This window comes from Leuresthes tenuis, unplaced genomic scaffold (genome assembly GCF_036924035.1).
Source record: "Leuresthes tenuis unplaced genomic scaffold, fLeuTen1.0.hap1 SCAF_1, whole genome shotgun sequence".
NCBI lineage: Eukaryota > Metazoa > Chordata > Actinopteri > Atheriniformes > Atherinopsidae > Leuresthes > Leuresthes tenuis.
Genome location: NW_027325355.1, coordinates 9,726,538 through 9,754,416, shown reverse-complemented (window position 1 = coordinate 9,754,416; position 27,879 = coordinate 9,726,538). Strand labels below are relative to the sequence as shown.

Below are 27,879 nucleotides of genomic sequence, written 5' to 3'. Positions count from 1 at the left end.
GAAGGAAATGGGATGAATCTGCAGACTGCAGGAAGATCTGTTAACAGTCTGCAGACTAATGTGAGACAATAATATCTGTGTGTGTTTGGTATCCAGAAGAATTGAGACAGATGAAGTCACTGTGAGCTGAGCAGTGCTGGAAGATGATATGACAGAGTGACCTAAATGAGGTTTATGTGTGCGCTCATTTCCAGTGTTTGACAAAGATTGAAAAGTGAATTTATTTGAGTGATTTCCTTCCTGATGTGAAGTATGTCATGAAGCTGTCCGTGTTGAGTGAGCAGCAGCGCCTCCTGCAGGTGTAAAAAGCTTACAGCACCTGGTATTCCCAGGCGGTCTCCCATCCAAGTACTAACCAGGCCCGACCCTGCTTAGCTTCCGAGATCGGACGAGATCGGGCGTGTTCAGGGTGGTATGGCCGTAAGCGAGAGAATCAGTCACAAATCAGCTTTATATAGATGCTGAAACAACATCTATCACTGTGTTCTGACTTCTAGAATATAATGTAACTGTTTAAAAATGAGCAATTTGTGATGATTTCATCTAACTAAGCAGCCTCGCTCTCTCTGTGTGACGCTGAACACAAAACTACACACAGGGAACAGAAGAGGTCGACAGACACTAAGTTATCTGAGAGTCTCACTTTCAGCTGCAGAGAACCAACACGAGAGAGAAGAACATGTGCAGGATCAGCATCAGCCTCTCAAGCCAATTACGTGAAAAACTAAAAGAAACATATGGTTCAAGCAGCTATATAATAGATATTTGTTACGGTGACTTTTGCTTACGGCCACACCACCCTGAACACGCCCGATCTCGAAAGCTAAGCAGGGGGCCTGGTTAGTATTTGGATGGGAGACCGGCTGGAAATAACAGGTGCTGTAAGCTTTTTCTCTTCTCTCTACAACCTGCAGGGGGCGCTGAAACACTTCACATCCACAATCAAATCAATTCACCAGAAAGCTTCTTTTTTTAAACAAATTCTCCAGAAACTGGAAGTGATCAATGCTGGATCATCTCCGGAATCACACAGTCTTAAAGTGGAGCTTCTTCTTCTTATGTTTCTATGCAGCTGAACACTCACATCATGATGATGACTGACGTGTGTAGAAATCCTGCTCTTCAGCACATTTAATTTCTCATCCAACAAGGTTTAAAGTTCCCATTTTTCAGCTTTGATGCTGCTTCCACATCTCTTATTGTCTGTAATGCAGCTTCAGCTGTTATTTGATGTCTTTTGTTGAAACATGTGATCACCTCATGACACATCAGGAAGTTGATCAGCTTCAGCTGCTGCTGATTTGTTGGCAGACGCCTCAGTTTCTCTTTGGCTCTCAGTTTGCTGGTTCCTGGATTTCCTGGATCTGTTGACATGTCCCAGGTACTTGTTGTGTTTGATCCTCATACATTTAACTTTGTCCTTAGAAAGGATGAGTTCCAAAAAGGGAAACAGGGACTGCTTTTGCATTTGACACAGCCTATATCATGCCAATGTTCATTTGGGGCTGCAGTTTTTGCTTTAGTTTCAGAGTTGTTATTAGACTGGAATGTTGAGGAGTTTCTGTGACAGATAGGCTCCACTCCCCCTGAAACCATGAATAAAAGAAAGTGGAAGGATGGAAAGTTTTGGGGACATTTATTCATTCATTCCACTTCAGCATTTCTGTTTCAGGGAAGATTCCAACTTTAATGACATTTTTTTTAAAATCAGATTTAATGTGAAGTTATCCTGAAGAAAATGAATATGACCACTTACAAAACAATAATGGACTTTTAAATCAGTTTTTCAAAGAGGTAAGTTATGGTTGAAATTTCTTATGGGTTTGATTTAGATTCAGTTTGATGGTCAGTTCACCCCCAGACGGTGCAACTTACCCCCTGACCCGGATCAGCTTAGCCCTAACCTGGGGCAAACAGGAAGCCTTTAGCTTATAATTCACTTAAAAAAGCTGATTATGAACTTCTTTCAATTTGATTAGTGTTGATTTTGAGTCAGGTGACAGTGGTGTAGATCCTTTACAAGCACTGATGCCACACTGAGAAATATTCAACTCCCAGTAAAAGTTCTGAATCTAAAACCTCACTCAGGCAAAAGAATCAAAGTGTCATCAGCAACATTTACTAACACTTCCACCAGTAAAAGTATTTATTCTGCAGAGCAGCTCTCAGTGTGTGCTGTTAGATATAAAGTTGCCTGTTTGACAGTTTAAAGTGGCTGCACGTGCACTTTTTCTATCTGGCCTCAGTAAATCTCTGTAATTTATTCATTTGTGTTTGTAAAACAATGGAAACTTTATTTCTGAGCCCACATCAGTGGGTTCTGGTTGTTAACACATAGATGAGGAGACAGTTCAGTGTGTGAGGATAAAAGCAGAGGAGAACCTGGGACATCTGAGCAGATCTGGGATCAGCACCTTGGATATCAGCAGGGATTCTTAGGAAGGAAGGAAATGGGATGAATCTGCAGACTGCAGGAAGATCTGTTAACAGTCTGCAGACTAATGTGAGACAATAATATTTGTGTGTGTTTGGTATCCAGAAGAATTGAGACAGATGAAGTCACTGTGAGCTGAGCAGTGCTGGAAGATGATATGACAGAGTGACCTAAATGAGGTTTATGTGTGCGCTCATTTCCAGTCTTTGACAAAGATTGAAAAGTGAATTTATTTGAGTGATTTCCTTCCTGATGTGAAGTATGTCATGAAGCTGTCCGTGTTGAGTGAGCAGCAGCGCCTCCTGCAGGTGTAAAAAGCTTACAGCACCTGGTATTCCCAGGCGGTCTCCCATCCAAGTACTAACCAGGCCCGACCCTGCTTAGCTTCCGAGATCGGGCGTGTTCAGGGTGGTATGGCCGTAAGCGAGAGAATCAGTGACAAATCAGCTTTATATAGATGCTGAAACAACATCTATCACTGTGTTCTGACTTCTAAAATATAATGTAACTGTTTAAAAATGAGCAATTTGTGATGATTTCATCTAACTAAGCAGCCTCGCTCTCTCTGTGTGACGCTGAACACAAAACTACACACAGGGAACAGAAGAGGTCGACAGACACTAAGTTATCTGAGAGTCTCACTTTCAGCTGCAGAGAACCAACACGAGAGAGAAGAACATGTGCAGGATCAGCATCAGCCTCTCAAGCCAATTAGGTGAAAAACTAAAAGAAACATATGGTTCAAGCAGCTATATAATAGATATTTGTTACGGTGACTTTTGCTTACGGCCACACCACCCTGAACATCCCGATCTCGAAAGCTAAGCAGGGGGCCTGGTTAGTATTTGGATGGGAGACCGGCTGGGAATAACAGGTGCTGTAAGCTTTTTCTCTTCTCTCTACAACCTGCAGGGGGCGCTGAAACACTTCACATCCACAATCAAATCAATTCACCAGAAAGCTTCTTTTTTTAAACAAATTCTCTAGAAACTGGAAGTGATCAATGCTGGATCATCACTGGAATCACACAGTCTTAAAGTGGAGCTTCTTCTTCTTATGTTTCTATGCAGCTGAACACTCACATCATGATGATGACTGACGTGTGTAGAAATCCTGCTCTTCAGCACATTTAATTTCTCATCCAACAAGGTTTAAAGTTCCCATTTTTCAGCTTTGATGCTGCTTCCACATCTCTTATTGTCTGTAATGCAGCTTCAGCTGTTATTTGATGTCTTTTGTTGAAACATGTGATCACCTCATGACACATCAGGAAGTTGATCAGCTTCAGCTGCTGCTGATTTGTTGGCAGACGCCTCAGTTTCTCTTTGGCTCTCAGTTTGCTGGTTCCTGGATTTCCTGGATCTGTTGACATGTCCCAGGTACTTGTTGTGTTTGATCCTCATACATTTAACTTTGTCCTTAGAAAGGATGAGTTCCAAAAAGGGAAACAGGGACTGCTTTTGCATTTGACACAGCCTATATCATGCCAATGTTCATTTGGGGCTGCAGTTTTTGCTTTAGTTTCAGACTTGTTATTAGACTGGAATGTTGAGGAGTTTCTGTGACAGATAGGCTCCAGTCCCCCTGAAACCATGATTTAAAGAAAGTGGAAGGATGGAAAGTTTTGGGGACATTTATTCATTCATTCCACTTCAGCATTTCTGTTTCAGGGAAGATTCCAACTTTAATGACATTTTTTTTTATCAGATTTAATGTGAAGTTATCCTGAAGAAAATTAATATGACCACTTACAAAACAATAATGGACTTTTAAATCAGTTTTTCAAAGAGGTAAGTTATGGTTGAAATTTCTTATGGCTTTGATTTAGATTCAGTTTGATGGTCAGTTCACCCCCAGACGGTGCAACTTACCCCCTGACCCGGATCAGCTTAACCCTAACCTGGGGCAAACAGGAAGCCTTTAGCTTATAATTCACTTATAAAAGGTGACAGTGGTGTAGATCCTTTACAAGCACTGATGCCACACTGAGAAATATTCAACTCCCAGTAAAAGTTCTGCATCTAAAACCTCACTCAGGTAAAAGAATCAAAGTGTCATCAGCAACATTTACTAACACTTCCACCAGTAAAAGTATTTATTCTGCAGAGCAGCTCTCAGTGTTTGCTGTTAGATATAAAGTTGCCTGTTTGACAGTTTAAAGTGGCTGCACGTGCACTTTTTCTATCTGGCCTCAGCAAATCTCTGTAATTTATTCATTTGTGTTTGGAAAACATTGGAAACTTTATTTCTGAGCCCACATCAGTGGGTTCTGGTTGTTAACACATAGATGAGGAGACAGTTCAGTGTGTGAGGATAAAAGCAGAGGAGAACCTGGGACATCTGAGCAGATCTGGGATCAGCACCTTGGATATCAGCAGGGATTCTTAGGAAGGAAGGAAATGGGATGAATCTGCAGACTGCAGGAAGATCTGTTAACAGTCTGCAGACTAATGTGAGACAATAATATTTGTGTGTGTTTGGTATCCAGAAGAATTGAGACAGATGAAGTCACTGTGAGCTGAGCAGTGCTGGAAGATGATATGACAGAGTGACCTAAATGAGGTTTATGTGTGCGCTCATTTCCAGTCTTTGACAAAGATTGAAAAGTGAATTTATTTGACCGATTTCCTTCCTGATGTGAAGTATGTCATGAAGCTGTCCGTGTTGAGTGAGCAGCAGCGCCTCCTGCAGGTGTAAAAAGCTTACAGCACCTGGTATTCCCAGGCGGTCTCCCATCCAAGTACTAACCAGGCCCGACCCTGCTTAGCTTCCGAGATCGGACGAGATCGGGCGTGTTCAGGGTGGTATGGCCGTAAGCGAGAGAATCAGTCACAAATCCGCTTTTTATAGATGCTGAAACAACATCTATTACTGTGTTCTGACTTCTAAAATATAATGTAACTGTTTAAAAATGAGCAATTTGTGATGATTTCATCTAACTAAGCAGCCTCGCTCTCTCTGTGTGACGCTGAACACAAAACTACACACAGGGAACAGAAGAGGTCGACAGACACAAAGTTATCTGAGAGTCTCACTTTCAGCTGCAGAGAACCAACACGAGAGAGAAGAACATGTGCAGGATCAGCCTCTCAAGCCAATTAGGTGAAAAACTAAAAGAAACATATGGTTCAAGCAGCTATATAATAGATATTTGTTACGGTGACTTTTGCTTACGGCCACACCACCCTGAACACGCCTTATCTCGAAAGCTAAGCAGGGGGCCTGGTTAGTATTTGGATGGGAGACCGCCTGGGAATAACAGGTGCTGTAAGCTTTTTCTCTTTTCTCTACAACCTGCAGGGGGCGCTGACACACTTCACATCCACAATCAAATCAATTCACCAGAAAGCTTCTTTTTTTAAACAAATTCTCCAGAAACTGGAAGTGATCAATGCTGGATCATCACTGGAATCACACAGTCTTAAAGTGGAGCTTCTTCTTCTTATGTTTCTATGCAGCTGAACACTCACATCATGATGATGACTGACGTGTGTAGAAATCCTGCTCTTCAGCACATTTAATTTCACATCCAACAAGGTTTAAAGTTCCCATTTTTCAGCTTTGATGCTGCTTCCACATCTCTTATTGTCTGTAATGCAGCTTCAGCTGTTATTTGATGTCTTTTGTTGAAACATGTGATCACCTCATGACACATCAGGAAGTTGATCAGCTTCAGCTGCTGCTGATTTGTTGGCAGACGCCTCAGTTTCTCTTTGGCTCTCAGTTTGCTGGTTCCTGGATTTCCTGGATCTGTTGACATGTCCCAGGTACTTGTTGTGTTTGATCCTCATACATTTAACTTTGTCCTTAGAAAGGATGAGTTCCAAAAAGGGAAACAGGGACTGCTTTTGCATTTGACACAGCCTATATCATGCCAATGTTCATTTGGGGCTGCAGTTTTTGCTTTAGTTTCAGACTTGTTATTAGACTGGAATGTTGAGGAGTTTCTGTGACAGATAGGCTCCAGTCCCCCTGAAACCATGATTTAAAGAAAGTGGAAGGATGGAAAGTTTTGGGGACATTTATTCATTCATTCCACTTCAGCATTTCTGTTTCAGGGAAGATTCCAACTTTAAGGACATTTTTTTTGTTTATCAGATTTAATGTGAAGTTATCCTGAAGAAAATTAATATGACCACTTACAAAACAATAATGGACTTTTAAATCAGTTTTTCAAAGAGGTAAGTTATGGTTGAAATTTCTTATGGCTTTGATTAAGATTCAGTTTGATGGTCAGTTCACCCCCAGACGGTGCAACTTGCCCCCTGACCCGGATCAGCTTAACCCTAACATGGGGCAAAGAGGAAGCCTTTAGCTTATAATTCACTTATAAAAGCTGATTATGAACTTCTTTCAATTTGATTAGTGTTGATTTTGAGTCAGGTGACAGTGGTGTAGATCCTTTACAAGCACTGATGCCACACTGAGAAATATTCAACTCCCAGTAAAAGTTCTGCATCTAAAACCTCACTCAGGCAAAAGAATCAAAGTGTCATCAGCAACATTTACTAACACTTCCACCAGTAAAAGTATTTATTCTGCAGAGCAGCTCTCAGTGTTTGCTGTTAGATATAAAGTTGCCTGTTTGACAGTTTAAAGTGGCTGCACGTGCACTTTTTCTATCTGGCCTCAGTAAATCTCTGTAATTTATTCATTTGTGTTTGTAAAACAATGGAAACTTTATTTCTGAGCCCACATCAGTGGGTTCTGGTTGTTAACACATAGATGAGGAGACAGTTCAGTGTGTGAGGATAAAAGCAGAGGAGAACCTGGGACATCTGAGCAGATCTGGGATCAGCACCTTGGATATCAGCAGGGATTCTTAGGAAGGAAGGAAATGGGATGAATCTGCAGACTGCAGGAAGATCTGTTAACAGTCTGCAGACTAATGTGAGACAATAATATTTGTGTGTGTTTGGTATCCAGAAGAATTGAGACAGATGAAGTCACTGTGAGCTGAGCAGTGCTGGAAGATGATATGACAGAGTGACCTAAATGAGGTTTATGTGTGCGCTCATTTCCAGTCTTTGACAAAGATTGAAAAGTGAATTTATTTGAGTGATTTCCTTCCTGATGTGAAGTATGTCATGAAGCTGTCCGTGTTGAGTGAGCAGCAGCGCCTCCTGCAGGTGTAAAAAGCTTACAGCACCTGGTATTCCCAGGCGGTCTCCCATCCAAGTACTAACCAGGCCCGACCCTGCTTAGCTTCCGAGATCGGACGAGATCGGGCGTGTTCAGGGTGGTATGGCCGTAAGCGAGAGAATCAGTCACAAATCAGCTTTATATAGATGCTGAAACAACATCTATCACTGTGTTCTGACTTCTAGAATATAATGTAACTGTTTAAAAATGAGCAATTTGTGATGATTTCATCTAACTAAGCAGCCTCGCTCTCTCTGTGTGACGCTGAACACAAAACTACACACAGGGAACAGAAGAGGTCGACAGACACTAAGTTATCTGAGAGTCTCACTTTCAGCTGCAGAGAACCAACACGAGAGAGAAGAACATGTGCAGGATCAGCATCAGCCTCTCAAGCCAATTACGTGAAAAAATAAAAGGAATATATGGTTCCTGCAGTTATATAATATATATTTGTTACAGTGACTCAAACAGGCCTAACGTTAGCCTGTTCGGGCCATGGTTAAAGCGAGTTTGGGCGGTTTCCCACCATAGTCCTGTGATTTTCTTAAAACCTTTTTACAGTTCCAAAGCCTAATTACTTTGAAAGTCCCACATTTGAAATGTTGTAGCACGAGTTTTCCGTTTTCACCAAGTTGACAGGATGGCATTTTGGCCGGAATTTCAAATTTGCAACGTGGAAATAACGTTTTTTCAGTGAACGCAGCTTTAATGTGTCTGACGCAGAGAGGAGGATAAATGAGGTTCATAATGCACTGGCGCTGTCTTTCCTTGGAGAAATGGTGAAGTTTTTTTTTTTTACTTTGAATACAGTGTGGGTGAAGGAAAAATATGTCACGCGAATGAAAGCAACAGTTGTTTATGAGTACATTAAACGTCAGGGCTGCAGCCATAGTTAAATTTCCATGGAGCAGGGAGTCGTTTGCTCCGTGTTCATTTGACTCAGTCTGAGTCTGTAGAGAAGCTGCGGCTGCGCACCGGTCTGTAGCCCCACAGAGTGCAGGGATGAACGGCTCCTCTCCTGGTCCTTCTCCCTCTATGATAAACTGTAAGTCACGTATAATGGGCCTGTGACCAAAATGAGTGAGAAATCTGCTCATTCTTTATTTTGAAAGGATAAAAAAGGGGAAACCCCTCTTAATCTCCAGGTTTACTGTAGGACCAAACATGTGTTTCAGTGTCAGATGTTGGGAATTTGTTTGACTTGTGTAAATCGCTCAGGAAGCATGACAATAGCCAACCAGCTGGGAAATGCTTGCTATCCAAATCTTGCATCCTTCTCTGGGTTCCCTTGTTCATGTTGTAACTTCTCTTCATTTGAAGGTGACTCAAATATAAACACAGATTATCCCAACATTTCACACACATGGACTTTAAGAAAATGTGTTCATTGTCAGAGCTTCTTGTGCCATGATAGTTAATTGTTAATGTCATTTTTTCAGTTCCCTCAAGTACTTCAAACACAGTCTGACTTTGGTCACTTTTTGGGGTCTAAGTTGTTTTCCAATGTGCAATTTTACTGTCAAAAGTATTTTTAAACCTCTGATTTTTTTAAAGAAATCTGGGACGATTTAAGTTTTGATTCATGTCTTGTCTCGTCATTTCCTGTTTTATTTTGAAATCACTAACGTCCCTCTCCTTTCAGGTACCTTGCCCTTCCTCCTGTGTCTGCGTCTGATTGTCTTCCCTGATTCCAAAGTGTTTCCAGCTGTTCTCCTTGGCTCCTCTTGTGCTCTAATAGTCTGTGTCTCCCTTGTCTTGTGCCAGTGTGTTGTTTCCACCATGAGCCTCACCCTCGCCTCTTTGTTCCACAGCCACAGCTTCCTTCAGCCTGCAGTCGAGCGTATCCTTTGTTGTAATTTATTCTTTATCCATAGCTTTAGTTTTATTACGCTCAGTTTCACAGCCTGGTTTTGTTCCTCTGTTTTTTTTGGAGTGATCTTTGTTGTAATCTTTTAATCATCTCTGTTAGCGGAGCTTTTGCGTTGGTTAATTGTTTTAGTTTCATAGCCCTCCGTTAGTGGAGTGATTTTGTGTTTTTCTCTTGGAGGATCTTTGCGCCGCCGTTATAGGTGTGCTGATAGATAACTGTTAAGGTTTCATAGTGCCTCTGTTTCTGAGAGAGCTTCTTTTGTTTAAGTCCGCCTCGTTAGGAGAGCTGCGAGTTTCTTATCTTTAATAGCTCTTTGTTTTCCTCCTGGAGTGGAGAGGCTTTTGGTTTGATCATTTTCCCAGCTGCACTCTCCTCCTCCATAGTTATTGAGGAGAGTGCTCAGGAGTTTCACAGCCCCTTTCTTTGCTCTGTGAGCAGATCATCAACCTGTTGTTTATATAAATAAAGTCTTGACTTTGAACTCGACCCTGCATCTGTGTCCTGAGGCCTCGACTAAATCTTGAGACATATTTTTACTTTGTCTAAATTTAAGTTTTAGACTAATCGACGAGCAAATTGTTGGTCAGGAACATCCCTCGTGGGTCCAACTCGCCTCAGCTGAACTCAGATGGATCGTCCCAAGAAATCTACAGTACATCCGATGTGATAGAAGTACAACCTACAACCCCTGTAGAGCTTCTGTTGCTGCTCTCTGTCACAGCTGTGGATTGTTTCTCCAGTCAGTAACTTGTTTGCTGCTCTGTCAGATAATGCAGCGACACGTGTTTCCTACAGACTGTCACAGACATTTTTGTGCTGTAGCTTTTGAATGCTGCTTTATCGACAGCTTAATTTAACTTAAAGCAGCACTTTGCTGCTTGTTTCCTCCTCTCTCCCCTGCTTTTTCTGCCTCAGCTTCTATAAAAGTGCTGCTCTGTTCTGTTAATAAACCCTTTCAGTTTACAGCCTCTGAGGCTGTTTTTACTTCTCAGACCATCCTGAAAAGGATCATGAGGCCGATGCCAGATAGTGAGGATGAGCACAGCAGCCTGGAGGAGACGTGCAGCTCAGGCTTTCTGAGAGACCACACTGAAAATGCTCAGATTGTAAATGTTCTCTCAGAGAAACAGACCTGAACAATGTACATCTCCTAAAGCTGCTGCTGATTCTTCACACTAACTCCATATTTATGAAACCTGGTGGTGGAAAATCTACCCGGTAACATGATGGAAACATTGTTTTATTTTACCGCAGAAAGACCAGTTTCTTTTTACAGGTGAAGCAGAGATTCTTTGATCTTTGGGTAAAGTTGAGAAAGTTCTGCTGTTCAGCATCTTATTGGCAGCTTTAAATACTTCTGACTGTGTCTCTGTGGGCTCCTCTCAGGAACTGCACCAACTCCTGAAGCTGTGGACAGGTTGGAGTATACCTCCCCAGCACCTGTATGCAGGAGTTCCTCCTGAAATGACCACGCCTGTAGCTTCAGCCTGCAGGACCTGCTGAAACTGCCCCACAGTCCCACAGTCTGCCTCCACCTGAACACAAATAAAACACCATCACAGTTTTAAGCTTATTCAATAGTTTGTAGGCTTTCTGGAGACTTAAACAAAAGCTTTGGCATCTTCAGATGTTTCACTGAAACATTTTCAGTTGCAGTTTTAAACTGAAGCTATGAAATCAGTTCTCCTCAGTATAAATATTAAGTTCTGTAATCTAGCCAAATCATTTTAGGCCTTTTAAATGTATCATTTAAATAATGGCTCCTGATATGATGCACTCAGCTGTTTTAACACACCTGATCAGGATCCTGAAGGTGTCTGAATGATGTCCAAAGCTGGTGGGGAGACTGGCTGCCTGCTGCTCTCAGGCCGTGAAGGTTCCAAGCATCCATGAAGAAGGCAAGTTGCCTCTGCAGCTGAGGCAGAAAAGCCCAGTGGAGAGCAAAGAGATGACTCATCATCAGGGGTCAAAAGCCCTTCTCTCTCCAGGCTGAGAAACAGAGTATGGAATGGGTCAAGGACTGGAACGGAAACATCTGTCCATCAGCGTTCTATCCTGGAAGAACAAGAGACATGATTCAGAGAAACATTCCAAGCAGGAAGAGAAGATGTTTCTGCTCTGAATTAGAACTTCTAGCTGCTGGATGTTATGACTCTACAATGAGGAAACTGATGCTCATAAGTTCAGTGATGGCTTTAGAAATGTGTGTCCAGCCTAATCTGGTCTTGGTGGAGCACTCGCCTGAAAAAGTAAGTCTGAAAATGTTTGATGCTGCTGCAAAGACAAACAGTTCCAACACAAGAAATAAGAAGAAGGAAAACATGTCTGAAGATCTTTCCCCCTCAAATATACTTTACATTTAGGAAATATGAAAAAACAACAGGCTCTGAAGCAGATGACAGATGTCATTCATGCTTTGTTCAGTGTTTTCTGTCAGTAATGGAGGACAAAGCAGAGTTTGTGAATGAGGCCAGTGAGAGTCCTGCAGAGGAACAGCAGGATGAACGTTGGGGAATAATAACACTCGTTATGTGCTCTCCTGCAGAGCTTTTCTCATCGCTATGGAAACCTCACCGTTGGATACGGACACTCCTTCCAGGAACGTGTGAGTCTGGGTTCTCTCCTCGCTGTTCCACCATGAAATGGGCGACCTCAGTATTCTCAGCAGCCTGTCAGAGCGCACAGGTGATGGCAAACCAGACGTGTTGATGGCACCAAGGAAGCTCTCCAGCACTGGAGATGCTCCATTGTTTGTTGCAGCAGACAGATGAACAGTTAAACGGCTGAAGCATCTATTCCAGCGTGAAGGACAGAGAAAAAGAAGATCTAATGCATCAGATCTAAATCTGAAGAAGGTTCATTCACAGCTTCTTTGACACAAAGCAGAGAGACTGCACTGATGCAGCTTACAGAGGACTTTCACATAAGGATCCACTTCATATCAGACTCACTTTGCAGCAGCAGTCCCCTGGCATGAAGGAATGATTTCATCATTCTGTGTCCTGTGTTTGGGGGACTTAGTTGGATTTCTGCAAAGACGGCATCCAGCTCTGCGTCACTCAGTCAGAACAACATGTCCGACCTAAACCCCAGGAACTCCACCCGGGGAGTCTTAAGGTCGCTCAGGTTAGAATTCCACACTAAGACAGACATGATTTCATGTAGATCTCATGGACAGAACTCGCTGCCAAACATTCCCACAATGCACTTGGGCCTAACAGGTCTGGCAGTCTTTCCCAGCAGTGGATCCACTGACCTGTATGAACTGCCTTTCTGAGCTAAAATCATCAACTGGTTCACAGCTACGAGCCCTTAACTCACTGAACAAACTACAGCTGCAGCAGTGTTGTTCAGGCTGTTCACAGCAGAGTTAAACTGCAGTTTAACTCACTGATGACAAGGTCTTCTCCTCCTGCCTGATCCCATGAAGATAAACTCCTCTGACACACTGATCCACCTCCACACCTTCAGCACCACATTCACTGAAGAACCTCTGCATCCTGCACTCTGCTCAGTTCATTCCTCTGTATCTTTATAGAAAGTGTCTTTCTGTCTGAGAAACACTCAGTGTTGAGCAGAAAGTTCACTCTGCACATACCTGCCTCTTTCATTCAGAAACACATTTTCAGCTTCATGGATTCATGGAGGGATGCACAGATATATCGTCCTAACATCGGTATCAGCCAATACTCAGCTTGTTATCTGCAATCGAGGAATCAGCAAAAAGGATAACATGAACCGATGGCATTGACTGATGTTGAGCTGGTGTTGCAGGAGCTTTGCCCTGAAACTGACCGGCTTGGCCTACAGTTGCAGATTGAGCAAATATCCAGTAGATGGAAGCTTAACTCCACAGCAGGCAATCTATTCTTCACAAGAACATTTTGTTTGGGTTTACAAGTACTGAAGTCATTGAGTAGGTAAGAGTTTAACTTTTGAAACTGTGACTCCATTCTCCACCCTGGGCTGGGACTCCTGCCCCTGGAAATCTCCTTGACGACACCTCCTCCTGAATCTGATGAATAGCACCAGGAGTCATCTGGGACCTGGCTTGGCACCTCCTTCCACCACAGGTGCAACTTCCTCGGCCGCCGGATTAGTGGCACAATGTTCAAGGAACTTAGCTTTCAGAGCAGGACCCAGACCAGCGAAGAAGCTTCGAAACTTCTCCTCTCTTTGTGCCAAATCTCCATAGTCGGGAAATGCCTCCACGACCAGCAAAAACGCAGACTTGCTCAAACAGGTTGGAGGAATCCTCGCGAGCTCACCGTAGTAGTCGCCGCCATCTCTAGTCCCTCCAGCCAAGGAAACTCTGGCTTCCGTCACCAGCAAATGGAGCGGGTAGATCCACCAAACAGAGACCAACTGAACTTGACAGGGTCATGTCTCCACGCCGCGTGATGCTAACTTAGCCTCGCGCTAACTCACACAGCAAGCTAACTTCCATGGACCGGCAAAAGTCTAAACATATAAAAACATCACCTCTGCCACCAATGTAACCGAGCGTGCTGGGTTCATTCAACTTAACACTTTAAAATAAAAACATTAATGGAGACTGGATACTGAGTTTAACTTTCAGAACCTGCCGCCCCCGTTTTATTACTCCTCCCAGAATGCACTTTTCCAGCAGGACATTTGACATGAGAATACAATACAATACTGTCTGTTACACTTTATTATTAAGGTTAGTCATTTTAAATCAAAGAAAGGGGGATACAAGTGAAAGCTATTGGTACGACTGGATTAATATAACCAAGTGTTGCTTTGAAGATACTTTGCCTCTTCACATAACGTGTCCATGGGGTGTTCATGACAGGCAGAGACACAGATGCAGCTCATACTGAGGATAAAAAATGTGCGACATCTAGTGGTTGTTAGAATAAAAGAAAAATGTTGGCCATGACATAACTACTACTTATTATTTTTTTATTCTTAACCACGCTTGTATTTTTTTTTGTATTACTAATAATTTAACCAAGTGAAGCTATTTTCTAAAACCAACCAGAAAGGGACAATGTTTGAAGTGAACTTGTTTGTTTACGTGTAACCATGGCAACCAACAAAATGGCGTCCGTGCGGGTGAGAGTCGCGTTATTTAAACATGCGTTTTAGGCTATACTGCATTTGTTTTGTAACTCTGACCAGGTGATGTTATTGCCTAAATCCAAGTATGAATTGATAAAAAGGTGTTAAAGGAAAGTGTTGATATGTTCTTAAAGAATTTTGAAGCAGTGTCGGTCTCACTTGACACAAAGTCAGTTGGTTAACAGATGAGTTCAAAGGCATTCAAAGGGACGCGACAGATGCCCACAAAAGCACAGGTGTGTCTGCTTGTATGAACATTGGACATCACATCAGTGATGTAAGTTGCTGTACTGTAGAGATTTTTGTGGAGCCCAGGAGGAACACCTGCTCAAAGTTAATGCACCCCGAGCCTCAGGGCTGTTGTAAGATTAAAAAAATGGAGTCCCAAAGCTGTAAGCTCTGGACTCCAGGTGGTGGCTTAATGTCTTCCCCATCTGTCAGGGCATCCTACCGGCCACTTCACCCAGAGGGGAGGAGCGAGACACCGGCCAGCCGCCCCGATCCAGGACCGACGGAAGCCGCACAGGGAGGCTTCGGCGTCGGTCCTGGACCGAAGAGCCGGCCGATGTCCCACCCAGCACGCTCCAGGCCAGGACAGTCTATCAGACTCCATAACTACCACCTGTATCACTGCAGGAGGGGCAAAGCCCACTGCAGAGACCCTGGAAGGAGTCTGATAGAGAGGCGACCCTTCACGGCTCCTCAAGGGAACGTGTAGGATTAAACTTTCAGTGGTCCTACTGGCCCTATTTATATGATTTCTGCGTTCGAAATATGATCACATGACCAGTAGACACCGTCACTGTTGCCCCGGTTATTTCCATATATGGAAAAAAAGAACTCACAGAACCTTCCATAAATGGAAATCTGCAAACGTCAAACGAATATCCCCAAAATAGGGGTCTATCAGTGACATGATTGGTCACGTGTGCAGGTGAGGTTGGACGTGCATACGTCACCCCAGCACCTCCATGCTTCATGGAAACATGGTCGGGATCAACATCAGCCTCTCAAGGCAATTCTGTGGTAAAATAGAGGAAACGTGTGGTTCCAGCACCTATAGAATTGGGAGAAATGTGAGAAGTAAGTGAAACACTGATGCTAGTTCATGTTTAACAGCTTTAGCCCATTAAATACACATCTCTTTTAAAGGTTAACTGTTCTGGCCAACTGCTTAATAAAACTTTATTTGTTTTATTACGTAGGATAATGTTTTGCCCTTCTTGTGGATTCAGCCTTGAATCAGTTCATGTGGCAAAGACATCAGATTATTGAGTCCTGATAAGACAACTGAAGGCAGTGTTTAAAAGACATTTTAAATTGGACTTCACAGTATAACTACACATTCATCTGAATACATGATCTCTGAACAACAAGATTATCATTGATCCACTGACTCTCTTAATGAAATCTGATTACACTGTGAATCAGGAAGCACAGTAAGATGTGCAGTGGAGTCATTACACAACTCTGGGAGTTTAAAAGAGAAGCAGAGGCAATCACACTTCCAAAAGAATAAAACACCACTGAAAATGTTCCACTTTGGCAAAGGTGAAAGGCTGGGAAAGCCAGCAATTTGGTCCACTTCATACTTTGTGTCATGACAGCTTTCTGATACCATTTCTATTTAGAATTCCAGAGGTCCCATTTTTAGATTGAGAATGCTTGGTCATTGGAGAGCCTGCAGGACCTGATCGTACACAGCAGCACCATGCTGCAGACTGCAGGGTGTTTTAAACGTGTTGGGTCAATGGAGGAAAAGCATTCAGTTATCAATGATTACCTTCAGTGGTATTTAATTGATAAGAACCACACAGCAGTTGAAAGGTAGTTTATTTTATTGCTCTTTTCCAGAAAGAGTTGAGGGTAAAACATGTGACTGACTGTTAGTTAATATCCTCTGTATTATTGCATTATAGCTTCAAAGATGGACTTGGCAGCTTGCAGTTTGTCACAGCACTGCAGCAGTATCCTACAGTCCTGACCCCTGTTCTGTCACTCAAGTGAAAAGTTATCTGCCACAGACACGGAAAACTTATTCCAACCCCAGCTTAGTCCTGCCTGAAGTAACAAGAGGAAAACAAGAAGTTTGTGGGCAGACTGCCTTCTGACTGCGAAGGTTAGTCAGTTTAATCTTTATCAACATAAAATATCATCCCAAGTCTTGTTTTAGATTGACATTTTCAGTAAATTAGTCCAAATGCTTTCTGCTTTTAGAAGGAGACACTTCAGTGACCCTGGAGGAGATCTTCATGCTTGCCACAGGTGTAGCAGGCAAACCTCCTGCTGGCACGGATCCTGGAGCGTCCCTTCAGCTCCTCACCAGTTCAAACTACCCCATGGCAAATACATGTGCCAACACATTAAAGCCGCCTGTCTCTGATAACTACAACAGCTTTAAAGCCAACATGAACTTTGGAATGAAGAATTCCCCTGGCTGTGGATGCTTTTAAACACACTGAACTATGAACACCTGAAATGTCCCAAAAGAAAAAGGTTTTGTTCAGGTTGGAGATGTTAAACACTCAGCTTTAAACTCCTGTTTAAACCTCTGTTCTGTCTTCTCTTTTTAAAATCTACAAGGTGCCGGTGTTCCTCTGTGCCGGAGGGTAATGCATAAGAATAAAATGTTTTGCCATCCCAGTTTATTTGTCTAAATGTGACATGAAGATAAAGTTCAGCCATGTTGTTCAGAGTGATGTAGTTCTCTACAGCAGACTGCCACTGAAGAGATGGTGTCAGAGCACTTTGTCTCTGTGGTTCTTCAAAGGGATGCAGGTCATCGTCCCCAACAGTAACTGGTGGTGCTGCTCAGCGTCTGTGAAGATGCTGAGAATCCACAGTTCATCCCATTGAATCTGGGAAGAAAATACAGAAAAACAACCAGATTTACTTTGTTTTCTCTTCAAGTTTAAATGTTGTTGGCGTTCCCTGCCAGTGATTGGCCAGATTTAGTCAACAAGACTCGTATGCAGAGACACCACAAGACGACATGATAAAAGCTCAAATACACCATCAAATAAATATTAGAACTAAAGTGATGCTGACTGAAGCATGAGTGGAAATACTCAGACATAATGATTGATTTTAAAGTGACAGCTTCAAGGAAGAATCTATTTTCTTTTTTTTATATATAATTTAAAAAAAGCTCTCTGGTACATATACTGTTTTCTGAGCTTTTACAGCCTCGGTCCAACCTCAGGTTAAACTCATGTAACCATGATTTTCCTGTGAATGCTTCATGTAGATGTAATAAAAGGTCGTCCTGTTGTTTTTGCTTTAACATGGTTTGCAGTGTTCACCTGTGAGACAAATGATACATCACCTCTGCTCATCCAGATGTTCAGTTAGACTGCCGAACAGCACGGATAACGTGAGCGTTCCAGTGGTGCTTGTGTTCGTTCAGTTCTTTCTGTGGCGCTCCCAGACGGCTGTACCGCAGCAGCCTTGTGTGTTCGTAGCTGCTTTTGAACAGATGCTTCTCCCTCAAGTCACCAAACAGATCCATCCAAAACTGTGTGTGAGTATGCAAACACACATTTTATTCTTAGGAAATATATCACCTTCCTCCTGTAAAATACAGCTGAATTGCTGCCTGTTGTGTTTTAGGTAGTTTATTATGTAGAAGACATTTAAAATCTTAAGCAGGAACTGAATTGATTCAACATAATAAAAAAAACACCAAGTAAAAGCGAGCATTGCCTTCATCAGCACAGTCATCTACAGTAAATCCAAAAGTGTGATGTGAAGTAGATAATCAGTGAAGAATGAATACGAGATAAAAACCTTTGTTTGCCAAAGCAGGACCGCCAGCTTTCAGTTCACTGCTCAGATGCTGAAGTGCCATACATGTGACTTCTGGCTCCTGCAAATGCATCTCTGTGCGCTGATCTTAAGGAACGATGAAGTGCTGCCATCAGTCCATTTTCTGCCACAGTCTGTGCGGCGCCGCATTGGAAAAACTCAAAGCTCAGCGACACACTCGATGTCATTTTGAGCACCGACACCAGGATCATTGTTGGACTTTCCACATGTGAGCCACATCATTTTTGTTGAGAAGCCATCGATACGGCCACTTCAGGCAATCCCAAAAGGTTTCAGTTTGTCGTTCCCACCAACATGCCACACTGAACTATACTCTATTCCAGATGTGTCAGGTTCTCTTATTGTATTCATCACATCACATCTTCTGACTGTAAAAGAGTACTTTTGTTTCAGAGGCTGCCACATCGCTCTGTGACCTAAAAGCTGCCTGATCCCTGAGCTTCCTCAGAAAAAGCTGCCTGCACAGCAGCAACTGGAGCGTAGTTCGTCCTCTCGGTCAGGTCTGCATTTTGTAGTCTTTTGAAAGTGCTGACACTCACTGAAATGTTGTGCTTGGCTGCCAGTAAGTACAGCATGATTTCAGAGGCAGGGTCCTCTGTGAAATACTTGTGGATAAGTTCATCCACCACGGCTGCTTCAGGACCTGATGGATGAATATATGAAAACACCACATGAGAAAAAGTAGATCCACTGCATTTACACTCTTTCGTGTCAGGTTTTAAATGATTATTGATTAACAAAGTAAGAAACTGAATATTGTTAATGATTCACTTAGATTCTCATACATTTAGTGTTCATCCCAGTGACTAAAATGCAGCAGAGTTGGAAACCTTGCAAAATGCCTCCCTAAGTAGTGGGATTTGACATTTTATTTTGAGGGTGCCTCTCTGTTTTTCTGAATGTAATATTCTTCATCTGTTGCATTTAACATAGTTTGCATGTTTTGAGTTTCAGCCATACCTGGGTGGTAATCTCAGAGATAATTCACAGTACAATGAAGAAATCCATAATCTTTAAGAAGATGATCAAAATATACCTTCCTCTTGAAGATTTCTGCATCATGAGCCACAGTGTGACAGGACAGGCTGAAGATTTATTCCACAAAATGGACAAAACATCATCTGGTAAAATACAAAGGGGAAAGGACTTTTAGCTTACACATGATGGTAATTTGTTGTGTAAAGTTGAGAAACTAATACTCATCTCACTGATAAAACAGTGATAACAGCACAGTTAATAAACATCCAGCATCAGTGTCTCACTTCCTTCTCAAACTTTTCCTAATTTCCCTCTCTTTATCCGTTAAAACCCAAGCGTTGTGGCTTGTTGTGTTGCTTTTGTATTCTTTGACACTTCAGGGCCACCGTAGAGACCACCTGTGAATACCAGCTGCTGTATTCATGGCACCTCATTTAAGTCAGTCTGTTCTAACAGCTTCCAGCACTGCTCAGCTCACAGACTTCATCTGTCTGAATTCTTCTGGAAAACAAACACAAATTTTATTCTCTCACCTTCTCAATTCTCTGTATTGTTGAGGATGGTAAGAAGGGAAGAGTGAGGGGTTTCCTATGAAAGTCCACTGTCATCTCCACAGTGTTGAGCGGATTCAGCTCCGGGTGGTTCTGACTGCCCAGAGGACCAGGCTGGACCCTGCTTGGCTTCCAAGATCAGGTGTGGCTGTAAGCAAATATGGATTATATAGGTGCTGGAACCATCTTTCCTCTATTTTAAAACAGAGTTTATTTGAGAGGCTGATGCTGATCCTGCACATGTTCTTCTCTCTCGTGTTGGTTCTCTTCAGCTGAAAATGAGACTTTCAGATAATTTAGTGTCTGTCAACCTCTTCTGTTCCCTGTGTGTAGTTTTGTGTTCAGCGTCACACAGAGAGACCGAGGCTGCTTAATTCAATAATATATGTTGTTTCTGCATCTAGAAAAACCTTGTTTGCGATCACTTTTCTCGCTTATGGCCGTACTGCCCTGAACACACCTGACCTCATCTGAGCTCAGAAGCTAACCAGGATTGAGCCTGGTCATTACTTAGATGGGAGACTGCCTGGGAACAATAGGTGCTGAAAGCTCTTTTGCTTCTCTACAAAAACCAAAGAGGAAGCTGCTGTCCCATTGAACTTCATATTAACTTAATAGCTTAGATGGCATCTCATCTAAGTCAATCTGTTCTAACAGTTTCCAGCAGTGCTCAGCTCACAATGACTTCATCTGTCTGAATTCTGAGAAGTTAAAACATTTATAAAAAGTATTCTATCAAAATAATACCAAGAAAACTGATCTTTTCCTGATAAGTTCAGGAAACTTTAGTGATATTAAGTAACTTCCCTCAAACAGATCGGTCAACATGTCTGTACTGGAGTTACTGCATAAAGTCTCATATTATATTTAAAGTCTACTTTCATCAACTAAAAAGAGGTTGAGAAACAATCAATTCAAAGTCATTATAGATTCACTTGCTGTGTCTTTAAAGTTTGCTGCTCATACACAGAAGGTGGCTTGAAGAAATATTTTAATAGATTAAATGATGGACCCCATAGAGTTTAGTCCCCAGAATGACCGAGATCATACATTTACAAGCACAAGTTGTTCCTTAATATTAGTTTACTTCTTTTATAAATACTACTTGGATATAGTATATAGCAGAGTGTTAAAGCTGTTTCTCCTGGTTTCTGTGGTGTGTGACTTCCTCTCAGGAACACAGACAGCACGCAGACACATGTGACATCATGAACAGAGAAGGAATATTTCTGTGAAACGTTAAAGCTGTAACGGATCAAATACAGGTGCAGATGAACAGGTTTTCATTGTAATCACACATGATGTTCAATACACACATACAGCAATCTGTTGTATATTTGTACTCTGCTGTGGACTGTGCTGTATCTTTTAAAATGGCTTCATGTTTAATATTCTATAGCAGCGAGCAGTTAATAATGCACAGACATGAGAAATTCAAAGGAGAGTCTTTGGAGTCTTCACTCCTGGACCTGTTGCCTAGGCGACCCGACCTTGGGTAATTATTGATTGTTGAAACATGTTCAGTCTTTAATGTCAATAAAATCTCCTTTAACTGTGAGGAAGTGGAGTCTTTATTGATGGGAATATGTCGCCCTCTAGTGGTGAAAAGATAAATAGCATCACGACTGAATACTTTAGTTCTTATAACTGTAATAATGAGCAACTGGACTTTATGGATATTTCACTTCTCATCTGAAAGATGTCTTCAGCTTTAACTAGTTGGTGACTGTCGGCTTATCAGCAGCTTAAAGACTATTCACACTTGGCAGGTCTGTACGGTCACACTGACACACCTCAGTCCAAACCATCTGTTTTCTTTGTCCAGAATGTGGACGTTACTGTCCTCAAAAGAGTGTCCCTTCACCTTAAGATGGAGGTGAACTGCTGAGCCTCCAAACTGGACATCTGTATGTGTCAGATAAAAATATGATGACTCTACAGAAACGGACATTCAGGACCAGAGGGTGAAGAACTTAGAAGATGGGGACCTCACCCAACCAGAAAAGGATGTCGTACCTGATCCTGAACTTTGATGTCTGAATCCAGATGTTGTCAGTAAGAAATGTGGATTAGAGCACGTAGAAAAACTGAACAAATACTGCTGAAGCTGCTTCACAATGTGATGGAAATATTAATATATTCACAAATATATCAGGTGTGAGTGTTGAGATTAAAACAATATGTGATTTGTTCTGAAAGAACTGCCTCATTAACGAGCTTCTGCTCTCAAACTGCACAGATCTGAGCGCTGAATGTGATTTGTTGAATTTCTGGACATTTTCTGACCTTCCCATCAAACTGAAAATAATAAATGCACAACACACTAAAACACACATTTCTTGTGTAAATCAAACTTGTCCTGAGACAAGTGGGTGCAGAATATTGAAAATACAGCCCCTAAAAAGACAAAGATCACACCAGCTTCTCAATGAGGAACATACATATACATGTACCAGTTAAAGTCAGTTTTTGACCCATTTATTTTGCTTTTGATAGACAATTCTTGTTCTGACGATCAAAATATTTGATTCACTGAGAGTTGTGTCCCTCCACACATGCGCATCATCTTTCAAAAGTTTCAGTCCATTATTTAGATGATTCTCCAGTACAAGATAAAGGAATAAAAACATCAATAATATCAAAAGAGCAAAAAATAAAGCATTAAATTCTGAAGGTTTTCACCTCAAATATCAACATGTTTGACTTCATTTTACATCAATTATTATTGTGGTGATAAAATGTTAGAATTTTTTATTTAATTGATTTTATCTTAAATATTTTCAACTGTTAAAGTCCAAATATTGTGTATAAAGGATCATTTCAGTCCTCTTTGTGAGTGTTCAACAACAACATTTAGCAACTTTCTGCCATCAGAATCTAGTTCCAGTCCAGTTGTCCTTTCATCATCTCACAGGAAGTGAATGTGGAGAAACATCAGGATGAACCCTGGCTGCTCACCGAACTTCTGCTCATTGGAGCAGAATCAGTGAAGATCTGTCAGCAGGTTGGAAATTCATCTTGGCTGATTGCAGCTCAGTGATTCCTCTCTGATATCACAGTTTGTCACATGTGCAGCAAACTAACTGCAGCTGACATCAACTGAATGGTCTCAGTTGAAGTGAGCTGCAGAGAAACACAACATACTGATATTCAGTGTGAAGCTTTGACTGGAAACACACAGAAAAACAACATCCTGGAAGAATGGCAGCTTCCATCTTTAAAGGACTGGAAGAGGAAGAAGTTTCCAAGGAATCATTTAGAAGAATTTCAAACAGAAACTGACTGAATCCATGAATCTGAAAAGGTGATTCTGAGTGAAAGAGACAGACATGTACAGACTGAAGTATCTGTTCAACAGTGATTCTCTGACAGGAGGAAACTCTTTATACTCAACTCAGAGACACTGAGGAACCAGGATACCAGACTGTAAATCCAGGATGCAGGGGTTCTTCAGTGAATGTGGTGTTGAAGGTGTGGAGCTGGATCAATGTGTCAGAGGAGACTCTGTAGAAGGACAGAGTGCCAGCAGGACGGTCCACATACACTGCTGCTCTGTGAGAGACAGAGGAGGAGGAGGAGGAGGAGGAAATGTGTGTTCCTCTGTTATTGTGACAGACAGAGTAACCTCCATTAGAGCACCTCAGACTCCAGGACTGATAATTGTATCCAAACAAACAGTCTCCTCCTCTCCTGTTGATTCCTCTGTAACTCACTGCTATATTAACTCCTCCTCTCCACTCGACCTCCCAGTAACAGCGACCAGTCAGAACATTTCTCCACAGCAGCTGAGGACACTTGTCATCAAATCTGTCTGAATGATCAGGATATGACTGAACCTCCTCCACATGTGTCACCTTCCTGTTGTTGTCAGACAGTTTCAGGTTTCTGTTCACTGTGTTTGTGTCGATTGTGAGTTGACAGGAATCTGATGGAGAGAACAAACACAATCCAGCTGCAGTTATTGATCTATCATCTGTTCACTTTGATCAATGAGTGATGTGACAGTGTGAAGATGGTTGGATGTCATGAATCAGATGAAGAACACACTTACACTTCCTCAGACCTGGTGTCAACCATCGTTCTCCAGCAGGCTCCACCCTGAAAGGAGGAGGGGGGTCAGAGAAGCACCGTATGGATATTTATTTCACTCATCAACTTGTTAGCATTGAGAAGAAACCACTTTACTGTGACTGCATGTTGTTTGGCATCAATCCTCAGAATTCTCTCATCTTTGCTGGAATCTTCTCCACATCTGTCACTTTGTACACTGACTGCACAGCTGAGAGCTGAACATTAACTAACTTTATCAGAGTTATTTTACATGGAAATAAACCAAAACCAAAGCACACACCTGCTTTCCTGTGATTTTATCAGACCACACAATGTTCGTAAGATCAGTGGCTGCTGGTTAATGTGTCGTCTTAATAGGCAGCATCTCAGGCCCTATTTTAGACTCAATGGGCCTCATGCAAGAACATTTCAGTATTTTTATTCTAAATTTCTCTCACTTTTTTCGTATGAAGGTCTCAAAGGAACATGCCAAGCCAGATTCAACAAACGCTCTTAACTTCGGAAAAAGTGTGCAAACGACCTGCGTAACTGATGAATACCACCCGTGCGTATTTAAGTGCACGTGCACCAGGATAGTATATTTGCATACTCCACGCCCAAAAAAAACCATATAAGGCTACATTTCCGCTCTCCTGGGCCAGGAAGTGTTGAGCGTTGAACAGAGGTGTCAAAAATATTCACATTCATTACCCAAGTAGAAATATAGACACTAGAGTTTAAAAAGACTTCTGTAGAAGTTGAAGTATCAACTCAAGCTTTTTACTCAAGTAGAAGTATGAAAGTACTGGCTTCAAAACTACTTAAAGTATAAAAGTAAAAGTAATGTATAAAAAAAAAAAATTATAGGCCCCGCATCACAGGGGCCTATAGCACACCACACGACCCATACAAATACAGCAAATACATTAATTGTCATGACTTATGCTTTGATTAATTTCTTGTCTCTTCATTTCCTGTTTGATTTTGAAAAATTACTAACTTTTCCCTCTCGTTCCAGGTATCTTGCCCTTCCTCCCGTGCCAAGGGTCTGATTGTCTCCCCTGATTCCCAAAGTGTTCCCGCCTGTTCCCCTTGGTCCCTCATGTGTTCAAATAGTCTGCGTTTCCCTTGTCTTGTGCCAGTATGTCTCTTCCCATGAACTTCATGACTTGCCTCTTGTTCCATCGTTTTCACAGTGACCACAGCCATAGTTTCCACGAGCCTGCAGTGAGCGATCCTCCTGCAGAGCTGTCTTGTTTTGTAATTTATTCATAGCCATAGTTAGTTTATTTATCACGGTAAGTTCCATAGCCTGTTTTGTTGCTCCCTTTTGGAAAGATTTTGATTTGTTAACATTTCATAGAAACCCCCGTTAGTGGAGTGATTTGCATTTTGTTCTTTAAGATCTGTCACGCCTCCATTAGAGGAGTGCTTTAAGTTTTTAAAGTTTTTTTTGTATAAATCCGCCTCAATAGGAGAGCGTGAGTTTGTTTGTTATTGTTCACAGCCCTTTATGTTTTCCTCCAGAGTGGAGAGTTATTTCGATAATTTTTCATAGCGGTAATCTCCCCAGCCATAGTTATTGTGGAGAGCGCTTTAGGATTTTCACAGCCTTTTCCGTTGCTCTGCTCGGACATCCTCACCTGCCTTGCTGCCTTGTTTATATTAATCAACACTTTGCTTTTGAAAAGACCCTGCATCTGTGTCCTGTCTCCCGAGGTTCGTGACATTAATGAACCATATGTGTGCTACTTAATGTTAGTAGCTTTTACTATTATTCTTTTACTTTCCACTGCAATTGAAGTCTATGGCAGCCCCTAGAACGCAATGGTAAAATGTTTTTAAATTTGGCACACGTATTCAGGACATTACCATGAGAAAGTCAAGAATTTTCGTCCACAAAAAGTGAACTCCTGAGCGCTACCAACACGTTAAAGTTTGAAGTTAAAGCATTCAGCTGCATAACTTTGTAATAACAGCCTCCTTGACCCAAACCAATCTGGGTTTAAAAGTGGACATTCCACCAAAACGGCTCTGTTAGCTGTGACAGAAGCCTTAAAAGAAGCCAGAGCGACAGCTAAGTCCTCTGTACTTATCCTGCTCGACTTATCAGCTGCATTTGACACTGTCAACCACAGTATCCTTTTGTCCATACTCTCTAGCATGGGCATCACAGGGAGAGCACACTACTGGTTTGAATCATACCTCACTGGCTTGGTCACACTTCTGCAGCGCACCACCTCGCCACAGGGGTCCCCCAAGGTTCAGTACTGGGACCTCTTCTCTTTGCCATATACAGCAACTCACTGGGACAGATCATCCGATCACATGGCTTCTCATACCAATGTTATGCTGATGATACCCAACTCTATCTGTCATTCCCACCTGACGACCACACGGTCTCAGCACGAATCTCAGACTGTCTCTCTGACATATCAACATGGATGAAAGCCCATCACCTCCAACTTAACCTCCCAAAAACTGAACTGCTTGTCTTCCCAGCCAAACCAACCATACACCACAGCATTTGCATCCAAACCGAATCCCTATCTCTTGCTCCATCAAAGGTTGCTAGAAACTTGGGTGTCATGATTGATGACCAACTAACCTTCAAAGATCACGTTACCTCGGTTGCTCGTTCATGACGCTTTGCATTACTAAACATAAGAAAGATCAGACCAGACCTAACCCAACATGCCACCCAACTCCTGGTGCAGGCCATGGTCATCTCCCGCCTACTGCAATGCTCTCCTAACTGGTCTCCCAGCCTGTGCTGTGAAACCTCTGCAGATGGTCCAGAACGCAGTGGCACATCTGGTCTTCGATCAGCCTAAAAGAACACACGTCACCCCTCTGTTCATTGAACTCCACTGGCTACCCTTAGCCGCCCGCATCGAATTCAAGTCACTGATGTTAGCCTACAAAGTGCTTAATGGAACGGCTCCCATCTACTTGAATGCTCTTGCAAAGGCTTTTGTCACAACTCGGTCCCTCCGATCGTCCCAGGATTGTTGTCTAGCAGCTCCTACACCACACCTAAGACAATCCAAACTCTTTTTATGTGTCGTCCCACGATGGTGGAATGACCTACTGAGCGCTACCAGAACAGGGGCATCCCTGTCTATCTTCAAGAAACTCTTGAAAACCCAGCTCTTCAGAGAGCATCTCCTATCCCAGCACTTACCTTGTACTTCCCTACCCCCTCTATCTTTGCACTTAATCTTTCTGCACTTCCTGCTATGCCTGCACTCTATCTCTGTCACCTCTGACAGAGTCGGACTAGTGGGTTCCTTCTATGTAGTTTATTTTTAGCTTTTTATATAGCTTGTTATATCTTCATTTGTAAGTCGCTTTGGATAAAAGCGTCTGCTAAATACATAAACATGAACATAAATGCTGCAATGACACTCAACATGGATGAAAGAATTTGGAGGGAATGAGTGTTCAGGGACAAAAATATTTCCTGCTCCATATACTCCTTAATATTCATCACATCTAACTTAATTTTCTGGGTCTACTGCTGTGATTCACCATCAGGAGACTTCAATCAACAGGCGCATTCTACAAGTACATATTTCTAATTTGACTGTGATTTATGAGGGAAACTTTACCTTAACCACAGGGGTTTATAAATATATGTGCTAAGCTAGGCTAACATGTCCTGGACCCATCTCTGTATTTGATCCAGGGTCAGAGGACCAACAGACACTTCTCACTGTTGTTCCTGCAGATGTTCTCCTCGGAGACCTCCTCCACAAATATCTGCTGTTTCTGTTCAACCAGTGTTTCTGCTGTGAGCAAAGGAAAAAGGCTCCTACGTGTGTGATTGTTCATGTAACACTCAGCAGGAAGCAAAAACACAGGCCTGAGTGCAGGACAGAGAACATGTTTCCAGCTCTTCCTCCTCTATCAGACATTGTGTGTGGCTGCAGCAGGCCTCT

The 27,879-nt window shown here is 42.2% G+C and overlaps 2 protein-coding genes, 1 long non-coding RNA gene, 3 other non-coding genes and 2 pseudogenes across 6 annotated transcripts in view; 2 read left to right on the top strand and 6 right to left on the bottom strand.

The window, feature by feature from the left end:
* Positions 1-27,879, bottom strand: part of LOC140292462 (NLR family CARD domain-containing protein 3-like) — a 596,771-nt gene that overhangs the window by 247,269 nt on the left and 321,623 nt on the right. The window lies entirely within an intron of this gene.
* Positions 1-27,879, top strand: part of LOC140291480 (NACHT, LRR and PYD domains-containing protein 3-like) — a 227,820-nt gene that overhangs the window by 116,778 nt on the left and 83,163 nt on the right. The window lies entirely within an intron of this gene.
* On the bottom strand, positions 308-426 carry LOC140298927 (5S ribosomal RNA). The gene has a single exon (XR_011914522.1). It is a non-coding gene; the product is annotated as a 5S ribosomal RNA (ribosomal RNA).
* Positions 783-888, top strand: LOC140297271 (5S ribosomal RNA; annotated as a pseudogene).
* On the bottom strand, positions 2,751-2,859 carry LOC140294767 (5S ribosomal RNA; annotated as a pseudogene).
* LOC140298803 (5S ribosomal RNA) lies at positions 5,134-5,252 on the bottom strand. Its single transcript, XR_011914410.1, has one exon. It is a non-coding gene; the product is annotated as a 5S ribosomal RNA (ribosomal RNA).
* On the bottom strand, positions 7,572-7,690 carry LOC140298681 (5S ribosomal RNA). The gene has a single exon (XR_011914304.1). It is a non-coding gene; the product is annotated as a 5S ribosomal RNA (ribosomal RNA).
* LOC140292649 (uncharacterized) lies at positions 22,339-23,993 on the bottom strand. The gene is made up of 2 exons (XR_011912584.1): positions 23,940-23,993; positions 22,339-23,813 (listed from the first exon to the last, which is right to left on the bottom strand). It is a non-coding gene; the product is annotated as an uncharacterized lncRNA (long non-coding RNA).